Consider the following 15,573-nt stretch of genomic DNA (forward strand, 5'->3'; position numbering starts at 1 on the left):
CTACCCAATGCTATTGAATTTAAGCTGGCATTTGTGTGTGTGAATTAGAGACTCTCAAACTTACATGGAAATGCAAAAAAAAACCAAAAACCCAAAAACAAGAAAAAGTAAGGCACTCTTGAAGAACAACAAAGCTGGAATATTGAAACTATTGGACATCAAAACCTATTATAATGGCTCAAACATTAGAATGTGATATTAGGGCAATATAGAAAGACCAATGGAGTCACATCTACATATATGATCAGCTGATTTAAAACAAAAGTGACACTCTTTTCAGTAAATGGTGCTGGCTCAGACCTCACACTATCATACACAAAAGAATCCCGGATGCATTGCAGACATAATTGTAAAAGGTAGAACAATAAAGATTATTTTAAAAAATAAGATAGCATAATCATATCCTTGGAATTTGCAAATTTTTCTTAAATAGGAAACAAAGAAGCTAACCATAATGGGAAAACCTAGTAAGATTTTTGAACTACATTAACATTATGAACTACATTAGTATTAAGAACTTCTGATCAGAAGAAACCATTAATAGAGTGAAAAAGTAACCCAGAGAATGGAAGAAGATATTTGCAATACATGTATCTAATAAAAGGCTTATATCCATATCATATAAAGAACTCCTATAAGTTTTAAAAGAAGTTCAATAAAAAAGTGGGCAAAGATATAAAAAGGCAATTCACAAAAGAGATAGCCAAATGGCCAAAATATATGTTAAGGTACTCCATGGAAATTCAGATTAAAACTATGATGTGATACCATGACACACACTTATAAGAAGGAATGGCTAAGTGAAAAAGAGGAAAATTCAAAAGTTGATGAGAATAGGGTAACCAGAACTGCCATATATTGTGCTGTAAGTATATATTATTACAAGCACTTTGCAAAAACATGGCAGTATCTACCAAAGCTGAACGTGCCCATATCTGATTACTCAGAAATTTTGCACCTAGGTTTATACCCCACTGAAATGTGTTTCTATATGTATGTACGTGTATATATAGCTAAAGACATGAATAGTCACAGCAACACTTTTCACAGCCAAAAAAACTACACAAATGCCCATTAACAGTAGAATAATGATATATACAAAAAAATTTAATGGTATGTACAAAAAATGTAATGAAAAATTACATGCAAAAATATGAATGAATCAAAAAACCAATATTCAAAAAAATAAGTCAAACATACTGTATAACTATTTATATGAAGTTCAAAGCAAGCAAAGTAATCAATGGTGGTAGAAGTTGTGATACTAATTATCCTGGGTATGGGTACTGAAGGGGCACAACAGGAATTTCTGGGGTGCTAGTAATGTTTTATTTCTTCGTTCGGATTCTGGTTACACAGGGTATTCAGTTTGTGAAAATTCACCAAGCTGTACACTTATGATTTGTGCACTTTTTCTATATGTATGTTATACTTCAATAAAAAGTTCAAAAGAAATTTCTGACAGCACAATGCAACAGTAGGATTGAAGTGAAGCCAGGACTCCTCTCAGCAACTGGGAGACTAGGCAGAATCAAGAGACTTGGTCTTGATGAGGTCAAAGAACAGGTTTAATGGAAGGGAATAGCAGGGGAGGTTGTTATGGTTAGAGAATGGAATTTCAAAATTAAAAACCTCAGAGATAGCACAGTTTTAAAGGATGACAAGCCTAGTAACATTATTTCATACTCTAAATTCTAAGATTTAGGAAGTCTCAGTAATCACTACCTTTCCATTCTGTAAAATATCCTGGATGTCTATTTCTTCTCAGCCTTTCTCCAGGTTGATTTTAATGGACATTATAGAACATTTGCAATCACATATTCTGGAGTAAGTGATTAAACATTTTACTTCTGCCCTTTTCATTTTAAAAATCATTTTAGTTTGCCCTGGCTGGATAGCTTTGTTGGTTAGAGAGTCATCCTGATACACCAACATTGTGGGTTCAATCCCTAGTCAGGGCACATACAAGAATCAACCAATGAATGCATAAATAAGTGGGACAACAAATCATTGTTTCTCTCCCACTTTTTCTCTCTAAAATCAAATCAAAATTAAAAAAATAAAAATCATTTCCTTTAATACATTTCCTCCCTTCCAGTCTTCATAATGTTCTACAGTTTAAATAACTTTTACTTTCACTTATCTACCTGCCAAGCTCCCTTGAGGTATGAAGGCTGGCCAATTTCATATTTTTGTTTAATTTTTAATGAATTTATTGGGGTAACATTGGTAAATAAAATTATATAGGTTTCAAATGTATAATTCTATACTACATCATCTGCATACTGTACTGTGTGTTCATCACCCAAAGTCAAGTCTCCTTCCATCACCATTTATCCCCCTTTCCCTCTATGACCTAACCCCCTCCCCCTTTCCCTCTGGTAATCACCATACTGTTGTCTGTGGGTTTTGTTGTTTAATCCCTTCAATTTTGTCACCCAACCCCCAACACCCCTCCCCTCTGACAACTGTCAGTCTGTTCTCTGTATCTATAAGTCTGTTTCTATTTTGTTCGTTAGTTGACTACATTTTACATATAAGTGAAATCATATGGTACTTGTCTTTCTCTGACTGGTTTATTTTACTTAGCATAAGTCTCCAGGTCCATCCATGCTGTCACAAAAGGTTAAGATTTCCTTCTTTTCACAGCTGAGTAGTATTCCATTATGTAAATGTACCATAGCTTTTAAAATTGTTATTATTCATGTTTTTTATTAACCCATACATAATTACATGTCTTCCAGTTTGTTGAAGTAATAGGTCAGACAACATTTGCAACAATAACATCTGTCAAATAGCTGGCCATAAAACCTCCAGCACCGTATTCATCTGAAGGCACTCTTGATGGAAGCGACAGATTTTGCCATTCTCATTCACTTAGTAGTATTTCAGGTCAGTCAGCTTAACCGTCTTTCTTTACACTTATTCTTCTTAGGAGTGGTGTAAGACTTCTTCCTTTTCTTAGCACCACCATAAAGTCTTGACACAAGATGAAAAGTGAACTCCTTTAGAATGTTGTAGTCAAAGTACTTCCATCTTCCAGTTGCTTGCCAGCAAAGATCAGTCTGCTGATCAGGAAGAATTCCTTCCTTACCCTGGATTTTGCCTTACATTTCTTCTGTATCCAAGGGTTCAGCCTCAAGAGCAATGGTCTTCTCCATAAGGGATTTCACAAAAATCTGCATCATGATGGCAATTCTACTCAGCTACTCATGGGCACTTGGGCTGCTTTCAAATTTGGTGATTGTAAATAACACTGCACTGAACATAGGGGTGCATACATATATTCCTTCGAATTAGTGTTTCAAGTTTCTTTGGGTATACTCCCAGGACTGGAATGGCTGGGTCATAAGGCAGTTCCATTTTAACTTTATTTATTATTTAAAAATTTTAGAGAGGAAAGGGGGAGAGAGGGAGAAAAAGGGAGGGAAAATGAGGGAAAGGTAGTGATGGAGAGAGAGAGAAATAGAGAGAGAGAGAGGTGGAGGAGGAGCAGGAAGCATCAATTCATAGTAGCTGCTTCTCATATACACCTTGACCACACAAGCCCAAGGTTTCAAACTGGTGACCTCAGCATTCCAGGTCAACGCTTTACCACAGGTCAGACCATTTTTATTTTTTTGAGGTAACTCCATACTGCTTTCCACAGTGGCTGTACCAGTCTGCATTCCTACCAACAGTGCACAGAAGTTCCCTTTTCTCCACATCATCCCCAACACCTGTTGTTTGCTGATGACAGCCTTTCTGACAGGGATGAGGTGATACTTCATTGTGGTTTTAATTTACATTTCTCTGATGATTAGTAATGTTGAACATCTTTTCATATTCTATTGGCCATCGGTATGTCCTCTTTGGAGAAGTATCTACTCAGGTCCTTTGCCCGTGTTTTAACTGTTAGTGTGTGTGTGTGTGTGTGTGTGTGTTTAGTTGTTTTATAAATTCTTTACAAATATGGATACTAATCCTTTATCAGATGTATCACTGGCAAATATGTTCTCCCATTCAGTAGGTTGCCTTTTCATTTTGTTGATGGTTTACTTTGCTGTCCAAAAGCTTTTCATTTGATGTGGTCCCATTTGTTTATTTTTTCTTTTGTTTCCCTTGCCCAGGGAGATATATCAGGAAAAATATTGCTACAAGAAATGACCAAGATTTTACTGCCTATGCTTTCTTCTAGGATTTTTATGAATTTGAATCTAACATTTAAATCTTTAATCCCTTTTGAGCTAATTCTTGTATATGATATAAGGGGGTCCTTTTTTGCATGTATCTGTCCAATATTCCCAACACCACTTATGGAAGACTTTTTTTACTCTATTGTATGTTCTTGCCTCCTTTGTCAAATATTAATTGACCATACAGGCATAGGTTGATTTCTGGGCTCTCTATTCTGTTTCACTGACCTACATGTCTGTTTTTATGCCAGTACCATGTTGTTTTGATTACTATGACCATGTAGTCTAGTTTGATATCAGGTAGTGTGATTCCTCCAACTTTGTTCTTTTTTCTCAAGATTGCTGTTCAAGGTCTTTCATGGTTTCATACAAATTTTTGGAATATTTGTTCTAGTTCTGTGAAATACACCATTGGTATCTTGATAGGAATTGTGTTGAATCTATAGATTGGTTTGGATAGTATGGACATTTTAATGATGTTAATCCTTCCAATGCATGAACTCAGTCTATGCTTCCACCACTTACTTGTATCTCCATCAATGTCTCATAATTTTCCAAGTACAGACCTTTTACATCCTTGGTTAAATTTATTCCTAAGTATTTTGTTCTTTTTAAAGTAATTGTGAATGGGATTATTATCTTAGTTTCACTTTCTGATAGTTCACTATTGGTGTATAAAAATGCCACTGATTTCTGGATATTTACTTTGTATCCTACTACTTACTGAATTTATCAGTTCTAGTAGTTTTTTGGTGGAGTCTTTAGGGTTCTCTATATACAGTATCATGTCATCTGCAAATGACAACTTTATGTCCTCCTTTCCAATTTGGATGCCTTTTATTTCTTTTTCTTCTCTGAGTGCTGGGGCTAAGACTTCCAGTACTATGTTGAATAAGAGAAAGCAGACATCCCTGTCTTGTTCCCAATCTTAAAAGAAACGCATGTAGTTTTGCCCATTAAGTATGATGTTGGCTGTGGATTTCTCATATACAGCCTTTATTACATTAAGGTATGTTCCTGCTATTCTGATTCTGCTGAGAGTTTTTAACATAAATGGGTGCCTGTTTTTATCAAATTCTTTTTCTGTATCTATTGATATAATCATGTGATTTTTTCTTCATTTTGTTTATATGGTATATCACATTTATTAATTTGTGGATATTGTACCAACTTTGCATCCCTGGAATAAATCCCACTTGATCATGGTGTATGATCTTTTAAATGTATTGCTGGGTCCAGTTTGTTAATATTTTACTGAGTATTTCAGCATCTAAGTTCATCAGAGATATTGGCCTATACTTTTCTTTCTTTGTAGTGCCTTTATCTAGTTTTAGAGTTAGGATAATGCTACCTCATAAAATGAGCATGGGAGTCTTCCCTCTCTTGAATTTTCTGGAATAGTTTTGAGAAGTATAGGTGTTAGTTCTTCTTTCAATGTTTGGTAAGATTCACCTTATGAAGTCATCAGTCCAGGACTTGTTTGTTGGCAGTCTTTTGATTACTGCTTCATTTTCATCAGTTGTATCTGTCTATTCAGATTTTCTGATTCTTCCTGATTCAGCTTTGGAAAATTATGTTTCTAGGAATTTATCCATTTCATCCAGATTGTCCAGTGTGCTGGCATATAACTGTTCATAATATTTTCTTATAATCCTTTGTATTTCTTTGGAGCCAATTGTGATTTCTCTTTTTTTTCCTTTTTAGAAAATTAAGTTTAACAGGGTGACCCTGATCATGTGTACATAGCTTTCAGGTAAACATTTCTATAGCATTTGAACTGTTGATTATATTGTATACCCATCACCCAGTCAAATCATTTTCCTTCACATTATATTTGTCCCTCTTTATACCCTTCCCCCCCACCCCTTCCCTCCTCCATATCCCCCTCCCCCTGGTAACCATTACACTCTTATCTATGTCCATGACTCTCAGTTTTGTATCCCACCTACGTGTGAAACATACAGTTTTGGCTTTTTTTCTGATTTACTTATTTCACTCAGTATAATGTTGTCAAAGTCCATCCATGTTGTCATAAATGACTCTATGTCATCACTTCTTATGGCTGAGTAGTATTCCATAGTATATATGTACCACATCTTCTTTATCCAATACTTTATTGAGGGGCACTTTGGTTGTTTCCATGTCTTGGCCACTGTGAATAATGCTGCGATGAACATGGGGGTCCAAGTGTCTTTACATACCAAAGTTTTCAAGTTTTGGGGGTACATACCCAGTACAAGATTGCTGGGACATATGGTCTTGTTTTAGTAAAACTAACAGAAAGTAAGATGGTTAGGTGGTTGCAGTGGAAAGTGAAGGGCAAGCATAGAGAGAAACAGGTTTTCAAGGATCACAGGCATGTCTATATTTTGTAGAAGTTCTTTAGCACTCCTGGTTAGATATTTTAAAGTGTTCAGGTGATGCCAGGTGCTCCCTGAGTGCTTGGGAGCGAGTTAGGTGTCCTCCTCTTTTTCAGATTCATTTCCGGAAGTGGATTCACTATCAGCTTCTGGATCTCCGGAACCAGATTGCTTTCTCAGGGCTGATGCCAACTCATGATGAGGCTTCACATTCCTCACTGGTATTAGTAATTTGACTGGACTCCGCCACTCAGGGCCAGCTAATAAATCCTGGTACAACATGAGAGGTGTGGGCCATTGCTTGGCTGGTATAAAATGCTTCTCAGCGGCAGTAAGTCCAGATGAGGAAATGTTCAAAAAATTAAGGATACAAAGGAGCCTTATACAATTGTTCTTATGGAGTGAGTCTCTCCTCTTGACTCCTCCTTTTTTGTTTGCATAGTAGGAGTTTAAAAAAACTATTGGCTCCTTCTATAATACCTGTAAGTTTGTGTGAATTTCTCAAGCTCTTGAGGCCCCTAAGACTGTTTTAATGTTCCTTTTTATTTTCCTTTCAGTACAATCCTATTTCTAAAGTCCTTCTGTTTTCTTTTTTCACCTTTGTCTACTTTCTTAATTCCTTCTCTTTTTTTTCTTCCCTCTGTACAAACATTTTACAACCTGCACAAACCTTCGGCAACTTACACAAACCTTTACCATTCAGAAATAACCAGCTTTCAGAACAACTTACTTTTTCCTTTTCCTTTCAAAAGTATCTCTATACCTTTTATCATCAAAACCATACAATTTTTTTCTAATTAATCAGAATTCTCAATTTCTAAAAACCTTAACCGTCAGTAACAACTAAGTCAGTAATTAGCAATTTAGATCGACACTTTCTTTTAGGAACGTATTTCATAACCTTTAGAAACAGTTTCTTTCATTGGCAAACAAACTCATATTTTAGAAGACATAATAGGAACCTTTTGTGAACCTAGAAAAAACATTTTTTGTTAAAAACATTTTTTGTTAAAAGACATTAATCAAATTTAAAATGATTAATAATATCAAATGTTTTTCTAGACCACCTGGTTAAAAAAATTTGGCATAACTTTATATTTTACAGTATTATTGATAATTGTAGAGAAGGCAAGGCTCTTTATTTGTCCTTGGCAGCCTTCCAAAACAACTGAAAAGGGAGGGGATGAGCTACGAAGCTCCTTGGGTTTTAAAAATGTCCCCCTTTTTTTCTCTATACATTGAAGTCCTGGCAGGACCCCTCCCATTAAGAGGTGTTCATTCTCCTTTTGTTCTCAGGATTACAGTAGTTTCCAGGTCTCTAGGAGAAGGCTTTAACATATTTAAATGACCTGGTTTCTCCTTTTTTTCTTCTTAAAATTACCCTTAGTTATTTTTTCTTTTTTAAAGAGCCAAATTAATATGATCTTAGTTAGTTTTTGATTATCTCAGTCTAGTTTTAACTTGGCCTGGTAATTTGTATAAACACAAGAATAGTAACTGATCATATTGTCTTTTTAAATTTTCTTTGCTGGAATTTTATAAGTAATTTTTAGATTGAGTTGTAATTAGCCTCTCAGGGCACACACAAAAGCCAAGCTACATAGTTGCTATTAGGCTCTGTGTGTAATCTTACTGAAAATGTCCTTCTTTCCCCCAGTTCTAACAGGTTTGTGGCCTTGGTCAACGACTGTCTTTCTTTTCTAACCCTCAGGTCCCTCCTGAAGGCCTTGTGCCAAGGACACTCCCCAGACCCTCCCAGTGTGGGGGGAGTTGTTTACGTGAAGGGGAGGATTGGGTGAGGGGAATTTGAGTTTTTAAAGGAATTCTGGATTTAAAGGAGCCCTGACCCAAACCAAACATTCCAGCTTTTTATTGTTTAAGGAAAAGGGGCAAAGCTCTCTTCTTCTGTCGCTCCTTCCTGCTGGTTAGCCTTGGTAAAAATATCTAGGGGTAAGACTTGGTCTGAGGTTCAGGCTAGGTGGTGAGAACAATTCTTAAAAGCCCTTGCCAATCCCAAGGGGTCGTTTCATATCCTGTCCCAACTGCTTCAACCATCGTCTTGGTAAAAGTGCTGGTCCAGTCTTCTAAGTCTAAACTTCCCTCCTTTGGATACCAAGAGCACTGTTGTCTGATGGTGAGTAAGAGGGCAGTTAAATTCTAATCTGACACCTTGCAGCTTTGAGGAGTCCCCATAGCTATAACTTGAGACTCTGCTGCTCAGAGGAAAGGGAATTCCCCATGATGAAAAAAAAGGGGGGAGGGACGAATGGAAAGGGAAATCCCCTGGCCTGATCCCTAAAAGTGACCTTGCCACAAGCATTCAAGGGCAATTCCCCTGCTACTTGTGTCCCTTACCAAATGGGATGAGGTGAGCGGATATCCTTTTCCTTTGCCAGGCTTTGGGAGGTCATTTTGTCTCATTCCTCACATGGGGAACCACTTGTCAGCACGACAATGAACTACCCAGAGAACAGATGCTCTGATGGGCCGAGGGGAGGCAACAACCGCGGTTTGCAGACTGAAGGACTGAAACCTCATCCCCACCCTTCCTCAGATATTAGCCAGTACAAATAACTCAAGGAAGCAGACAGCAGAAGTTTTCAGGGGGTGAAGTAAAGGACAAGGAACATGCTGACTTCTCTCTTCTGAGAGCCTAAACAATTTTCTGTTGCTGAATTTTATCCTGCTGTTTTGCTGTTTCCAACATAGGGTCAGAGAGGTCCTGGACTCTTGTCCACTCAGGGCTTTTTCCCTAGGGCGCCTCTCTGCTTCTAATTGTTTACCCTAACACTGCAAGTCTTCACGCTGTATTCCTACAATATCGTAGTTCTATTCTTAATTTTTTGAGGAACCACCATACTTTCTTCCATAATGGTTGTGCTAATTTGCATTCCATTCCTACCAGCAGTGAATGAGGATTCCTTTTACTCTCCACCCTCTCCAACACTTGTTTATTACCTGTCTTATTGATAATAGCCAATCTGACTGGTGTGAGATGGTATCTCATTGTAGTTTTGATTTGCATTTCTCAAATAGCTAGTGAAGATGAGCATCTTTTCATATATCTGTTGGCCATTTGTATGTCCTCTCGGGAGAAGTGTCTGTTCAGGTCCTCTCCCCATTTTTTAATTGGATTGTTTGCTTGTTTGTTGCTGAGCTTTGTGAGTTCTTTATATATTTTGGATATTAACCCCTTATCAGAGCTGTTTGCAAATATCTCCCATTTAGTTGGCTGCCTATTTGTTTTATTGTCAGTTACTTTTGCTTTGCAGAAGCTTCTTAGTTTGATATAGTCTCATTCATTTATTTTTGCCTTTACTTCCCTTGCCTTTGGGGTCAAATTCATAAAATGTTCTCTGCAGCCAAGGTTCATGAGTTTAATACCTATTTTCTTCTACATAATTTATTGTTTCAGATCTTATATATAGGCCTTTGATCCATTTTGAATTAATTTTTCTGCAGGGGGACAAACTAGTCAAGTTTCATTCTTTTGCATTTGGCTTTCCAATTTTCCCAGCACTATTTCTTGAAGAAGATTTCTTTTCTCCATTCTGCGTTGTTGGCTCCTTTGTCAAAGATGATTTGCCCATATATATGTGGTTTAATTTCTAGGCTCTTGATTCTGTTCCATTGGTCTGTGTGTCTGTTTTTGTTTTGTTTTTTTTTTGTCAATAGTACGTTGTTTTGATTACTGTGGCTCTGTAGTATAATTTGAAGTCAGGTATTGTAATACCTCCAGCTTCATTCTTTTTCCTCAGGATTGCTTTGGCTATTTGGGCTTTTTTATGGTTCCATACAAACCTGGTGATTTGTTGTTCCGTTTCCTTTAAAAATGACATTGGAATTTTGATGGAAATTGCATTAAATTTGTATATTGTTTTGGGTAATATGGCCCTTTTAACTATGTTGATCCTTCCAATCCATGAACATGGAATATTTTTCCATTTCATTGTTTTTTATTTCTTTTAATAATGCTTTATAGTTTTCAGTATATAGATCCTTTATATCAGCGGTTCTCAGCCTGTGGGTCGCGACCCCGATGGGTCGAACAACCAAAACACAGGGGTCGCCTATTTCTGATGGCTTTAGGCGCCCCTGTGTTTTGGTCGTTCGACCCCCGCCGGGGTCGCGACCCACAGGTTGCGAACTGCTGCTTTATATCCTTTGTTAAGGGTATTCCTATGTATTTTATTTTTTGGTTATTGCAAATGTAAAAGGGATTATTTTGAGGGGTTCATTTTCCAAGGGTTCATCATTGGCGTATATGAAAGCAATAGACTTTTGTATATTGATTTTGTATCCTGTGACCTTACTCTATTGGTTTATTGTTTCTAATAGTTTTTCAGTGGAGTCTTTGGGGTTTTCTATATACAGGATCATGTAATCTGCCAAAAATGACATCTTTACTTCTTCTTTCTCAATATGAATGCCGTTTCTTTCTTTCTCTTGCCTGACTGCTCCAGCTAAAACTTCCAGAACTATATTGGAGTAGAGAGAGTGGGCAGACTTGCTTGTTCTTGATTTTAGAGAAAAACCTTTTAGTTTTTCACCATTTACTATATTAGCTAATAGTTTGTCATATATGATCTCTATTATGTTGAAGTACTTTCCTGCTATTCCAATTTTATTGTTTTAAACATAAAGGGATGTTGTGTCTTATCGAATGCCTTCTCTGCGTCTATTGATAGGATCATATGATTTTTGTTTTGTTTTGTTGATATGGTGTATTACGTTAATTGATTTCCATATGTTGAACTATCCTTGTGCTCCTGGAATGAATCCAACTTGATCATGATTTATTATTTTCTTAATGTGTTGTTGTATTTAATTTGCTAGTATTTTGTTTAGGATTTCTGCATCTATATTCATTAGCGATATTGGTCAGTTTTCTTTTTTTGTGTTGTCCTTGCCAGGTTTTGGTATGAGGGTTATGTTAACCTCATAAAATGTCTTAGGGAATATTGCTTCTTCTTCTATATTTTGGAAGACTTTGAGAAGGATGGGTACCAAATCTTCTTTGAATGTTTGGTAAAATTCACTAGTGTAAACATCTGGTCCTGAACTTTTATTTTTAGGAATGTTTTTGATAATTGTTTCTATTTCCTCCCTGCTTATGAGTCTATTTAGGTTTTCTACTTCTTCATGACTCAGTGTAGGAGAATTGTATAGTTCTAGGAATTTATCCATATCCTTTAGATTGTTGAATTTAGTGGCATATAATTTTTCATAGTATCCTACTATGACCCTTTGTATATCTATGATATCTGTGGTAATTTCTCCTCTTTCATTTCAGATTTTGTTTATATTAGTCCTTTCTCTTTTTGCCTTAGTGAATATAGCCAGGGATTTGTCAATTTTATTGATCTTTCAAAGAACCAGCTCTTTGTTGTATTAATTTTTTCTATAGGTCTTTTGTTCTCCATTTCATTTAGTTCTGCTCTAATTTTTACTATTTACTTCCTTTCTTCTGCTGACCTTGGGTTGCCTTTTTTTTTTCTCTTTTTTGTGACAGAGACAGAGAGAGAAACAGATATGGACAGACACACAGGAAGGGAGAGAGATGAGAATCCTCAATTCTTCATTGCGGCTCTTTGGTATCCTTAGTTGTTTATTGATTGTTTTCTCATGTGCCTTGACTGGGGGGCTACAGCAGAGAAAGTGATCTCTAGCTCAAGCCAGCAACCTTGGGCTCAAGCTAGTGAACCCATGCTCAAGCTGGCTGAGCCCACACTGAAGCTGGCGACCTCGGGGTTTTGAACGTGGATCCTTTGGGTCCCAGTCCAACGCTCTACCCAGTGCACCACTGCCTGGTCAGGCTTTGGTTTGCCTTTGTTCCTCTTTTCCTAGTTCCTTAAGATGTGATGTTAGGTTGTTTACTTGGTTTCTCTCTGGTTTCTTCATATGTCCCTTGACCGTGGGCCTTCAGCAGACTGAGTAACCCCTTGCTCGAGCCAGCGACCTTGGGTCCAAGCTGGTGAGCTTTGCTCAAACCAGATGAGCCGCACTCAAACTGGCAACCTCGGGGTCTCGAACCTGGATCATCCACATCCCAGTCTGACTATCCACTGCGCCACCGCCTGGTCAGTCTGGTTTCTTGATATAAACCTATAATGATATAAACTTCCCTCTTAGTACAGCTTTTGCTGCATCTCAGAAATTTTGATATGTTGTGTTGTCATTTTTGTTTCTCTATATGTATCTTTTGACCTCTGCTTTTATTTCTTCTTTGACCCAGTCATTTTTTAGAAGTACGTTGTTTTATCTCCATATTCTTGTGGATTTCTTTACTTCCTTTCTGCAGTTGAATTCTAATTTCAAAGCCGTATGGTCAGAGAATACACGTGGTATAATTTCAATCTTCTTGAATTTGTTGATGTTAGTTTTGTGGCCCAACATATGGTCTATTCTTGATAGTGTTCCATGCACACTGGAGAAAAATGTATAATCTAAAGTTCTAGAATAAAATGTCCTGTAATGTCTATTATGTCCATTTGGTCTAGTGTGTCATTTAAGGCCAGTATTTCTTTATTGATTTTCTGTGTAGATGATTGATCTATAGTTGTCAATGGTGTGTTGAGATCTCCAAGTATGACTGTGTTTTTGTCTGTTTTTATTTTTAGATCAGTTAATAGATATATATTTTGGTGATCCCTGGTTCGGTGCATACATATTAAGAAATGTCATATCTTCTTGGTACAATGTCCTCTTTATCACTATGAATGTCCATCTTTGTCGCTGGTTACCTTTGCTGTCTTGAAGTCAGAATTGTCAGATATGAGTATGGCTACATCTGCTTTTCCTTGGGTATTATTTGCTTGGAGAATTGTTTCCAACATTTCATTTTGAGTCTACTTCTGTCCTTACAGCATCTCTTGAAGCAGCATAAGGTTGGATTTTGCTTTTTGATCCAATATGCTACACTGTGCCTTTTTTTTTTTTTTTTTTTTTTTGTATTTTTCTGAAATGAGAAGCGGGGAGGCAGAGAGACAGACTCCCGCATGTGCCCGACTGGGATCCATCCACATACCTACCAGGGAGCGATGCTCTGCCCATCTGGAGCATTGCTCCATTGCAACCAGAGCCATTCCAGCACCTGAGGCGGAGACCATGGAGCCATTCTCAGTGCCCGAGCCAACTTTGCTCCAATGGAGCCCTGGCTGCAGGAGGGGAAGAGATAGAGAGAAAGGAGAGAGGAAGGGTGGAGAAGCAGATGGGAGCTTCTCCTGTGTGCCCTGGCCAGGAATTGAACCCAGGACTTCCATATGCCAGGCCAATGCTCTACCACTGAGCCAATCAGCCAGGACTACTCTGTGACTCTTATTGGTTAATTCAATCCTCTTACATTTAGGGTAATTATTGACAGAAGGATTTCCTATAGCCATTTTATGTTTTGCTTTCTGGTAGCTCTATGTCTCATTTGGTTATTCTTTATTTTTGTCAGTTATTTTTGTTCGGTGGTATTCCATACTTCTTTCCCCCTTTTTCTTCTTCCTTTTTTTTTTAATACTATGTAGCATTTTCATGGGTGGTTACCATTAGGTTATTAAGAGAAAAACTGTCATATTTACAAGAGTCCATTGTCTTATGAGTGCTTCTGCACTCCATCCTCCTTTGCTACTGCTGATCCTTATTCTCTCCTCTTTTATGTTATTGCTGTCACAGATTATCCCTGTTTTTATTGTGATCTTGTTGGGAGTTTTTACTTTTCGTTTTGATTTGTTTTGTTCTTTGTATCTAGTCAAAAAAAACCCTTGATTATTTCTTGTAGTAGGTGTTTTCTGGTGATAAATTCCCTCAGCTTCTGTATGTCAGCAAAAGTTTTTATTTCCCTTTCATATTTGAAGGATAACTTCAAATTTCATATTTGAATGATATATTATTCTTGGCTTGTAATTCCTCTCTTTCAGTACTTTGAATGTTTGAGTCCAATCTCTTCTGGCTTATAGAGTTTCTGCTGGGAAGTCCGATAATAACCTAATGGGCCTTTCTTTATATGTTATATTTTTCTTTTGCTGAGCTGCCTGAGGATTCTTTCTTTGTCATTGATTTGTGACAATTTCATACAATGTGCCTGGAAGTAGGCCTATTTGGGTTGAGGTAATTCAGCATTGTTTGCTTCTCGGATTTGAGGCTCTCTTTCCACAGGCTTGGGAAGGTCTCATCAATTATTTGTTTGAATAGGCTCTCCATTCCCTTCTCTCTCTTCTTCTTCTTCTGATATACCCAGTATTCTTATATTGTTCTTTCTGTTGGAGTCAAGACAATTCTTATAAAGCTTTCTCATTTTTTTAAAATTTGTGAGTCTCTCTTCTTCTTCTCCTCTCTATAGCATCTTTAGTTGCCTGTCTTCAATGTCACTTATTCTCTCCTCTATCTGACCTGTTCTAACTCATTTTTTAGTTCATGTATTGTGTTCATCTCTGTTTGGATCTTTTTTTAAAGTTTCAATCTCCTTGATGAAGTAATCTTTTTGTTCATTAATCTATTTTTTGAGCTCATTAAATTGCCTATCCCTGTTTTCTCGCACCTGATTGAATGTTTTTAGGACTTCAATTTTAAATTCTCTGTCATTTAACTCCAAGGTTTTCATGTAGTTGAGATAGCTTTCATGAAGATTTTTCATTTTCTTTCTGAACTACATCTTTGTCTTGTGTATCCATAGTATTTGATTTCTTCTTCCTTGGAGGCATTTGAGAGTTGTACTGTTAAGAATTCTTACAAGAAACACTAAAAAATGAAAAATAACAATTGCAAACTTACAATGAAAAAATACAAATTCTAAAAATAAGAAGAAAAGAAAAACCACAGAAAAGAGCAAAAATTGAGAAAAAATGGGGGAAAAATTAAAAACAAACAAAACATCACAAAAAAAATAAGAGTAAGAAATACAAAAATTGAAGAAAATGAAATTCATATAAAAAAAGAAAAAAATAACAAGAGTAAAAGAATCAAAATCAAAACACTCACAAAAAGTAAGAATAAAAATTAAAGATAATGAAATTCAAATGGGAAAAAGGAAAGAAAAAAAAGAAAATAAT

The 15,573-nt window shown here is 36.7% G+C and overlaps 1 protein-coding gene and 1 pseudogene across 3 annotated transcripts in view; both read right to left on the reverse strand.

Moving 5' to 3' along the window:
- The window catches only part of VPS8 (VPS8 subunit of CORVET complex), a 397,311-nt gene that overhangs the window by 345,028 nt on the left and 36,710 nt on the right, over positions 1-15,573 (reverse strand). The window lies entirely within an intron of this gene.
- On the reverse strand, positions 2,730-3,185 carry LOC136380057 (ubiquitin-ribosomal protein eS31 fusion protein-like; annotated as a pseudogene).

This window comes from Saccopteryx leptura, chromosome 8 (genome assembly GCF_036850995.1).
Source record: "Saccopteryx leptura isolate mSacLep1 chromosome 8, mSacLep1_pri_phased_curated, whole genome shotgun sequence".
Lineage (NCBI taxonomy): Eukaryota > Metazoa > Chordata > Mammalia > Chiroptera > Emballonuridae > Saccopteryx > Saccopteryx leptura.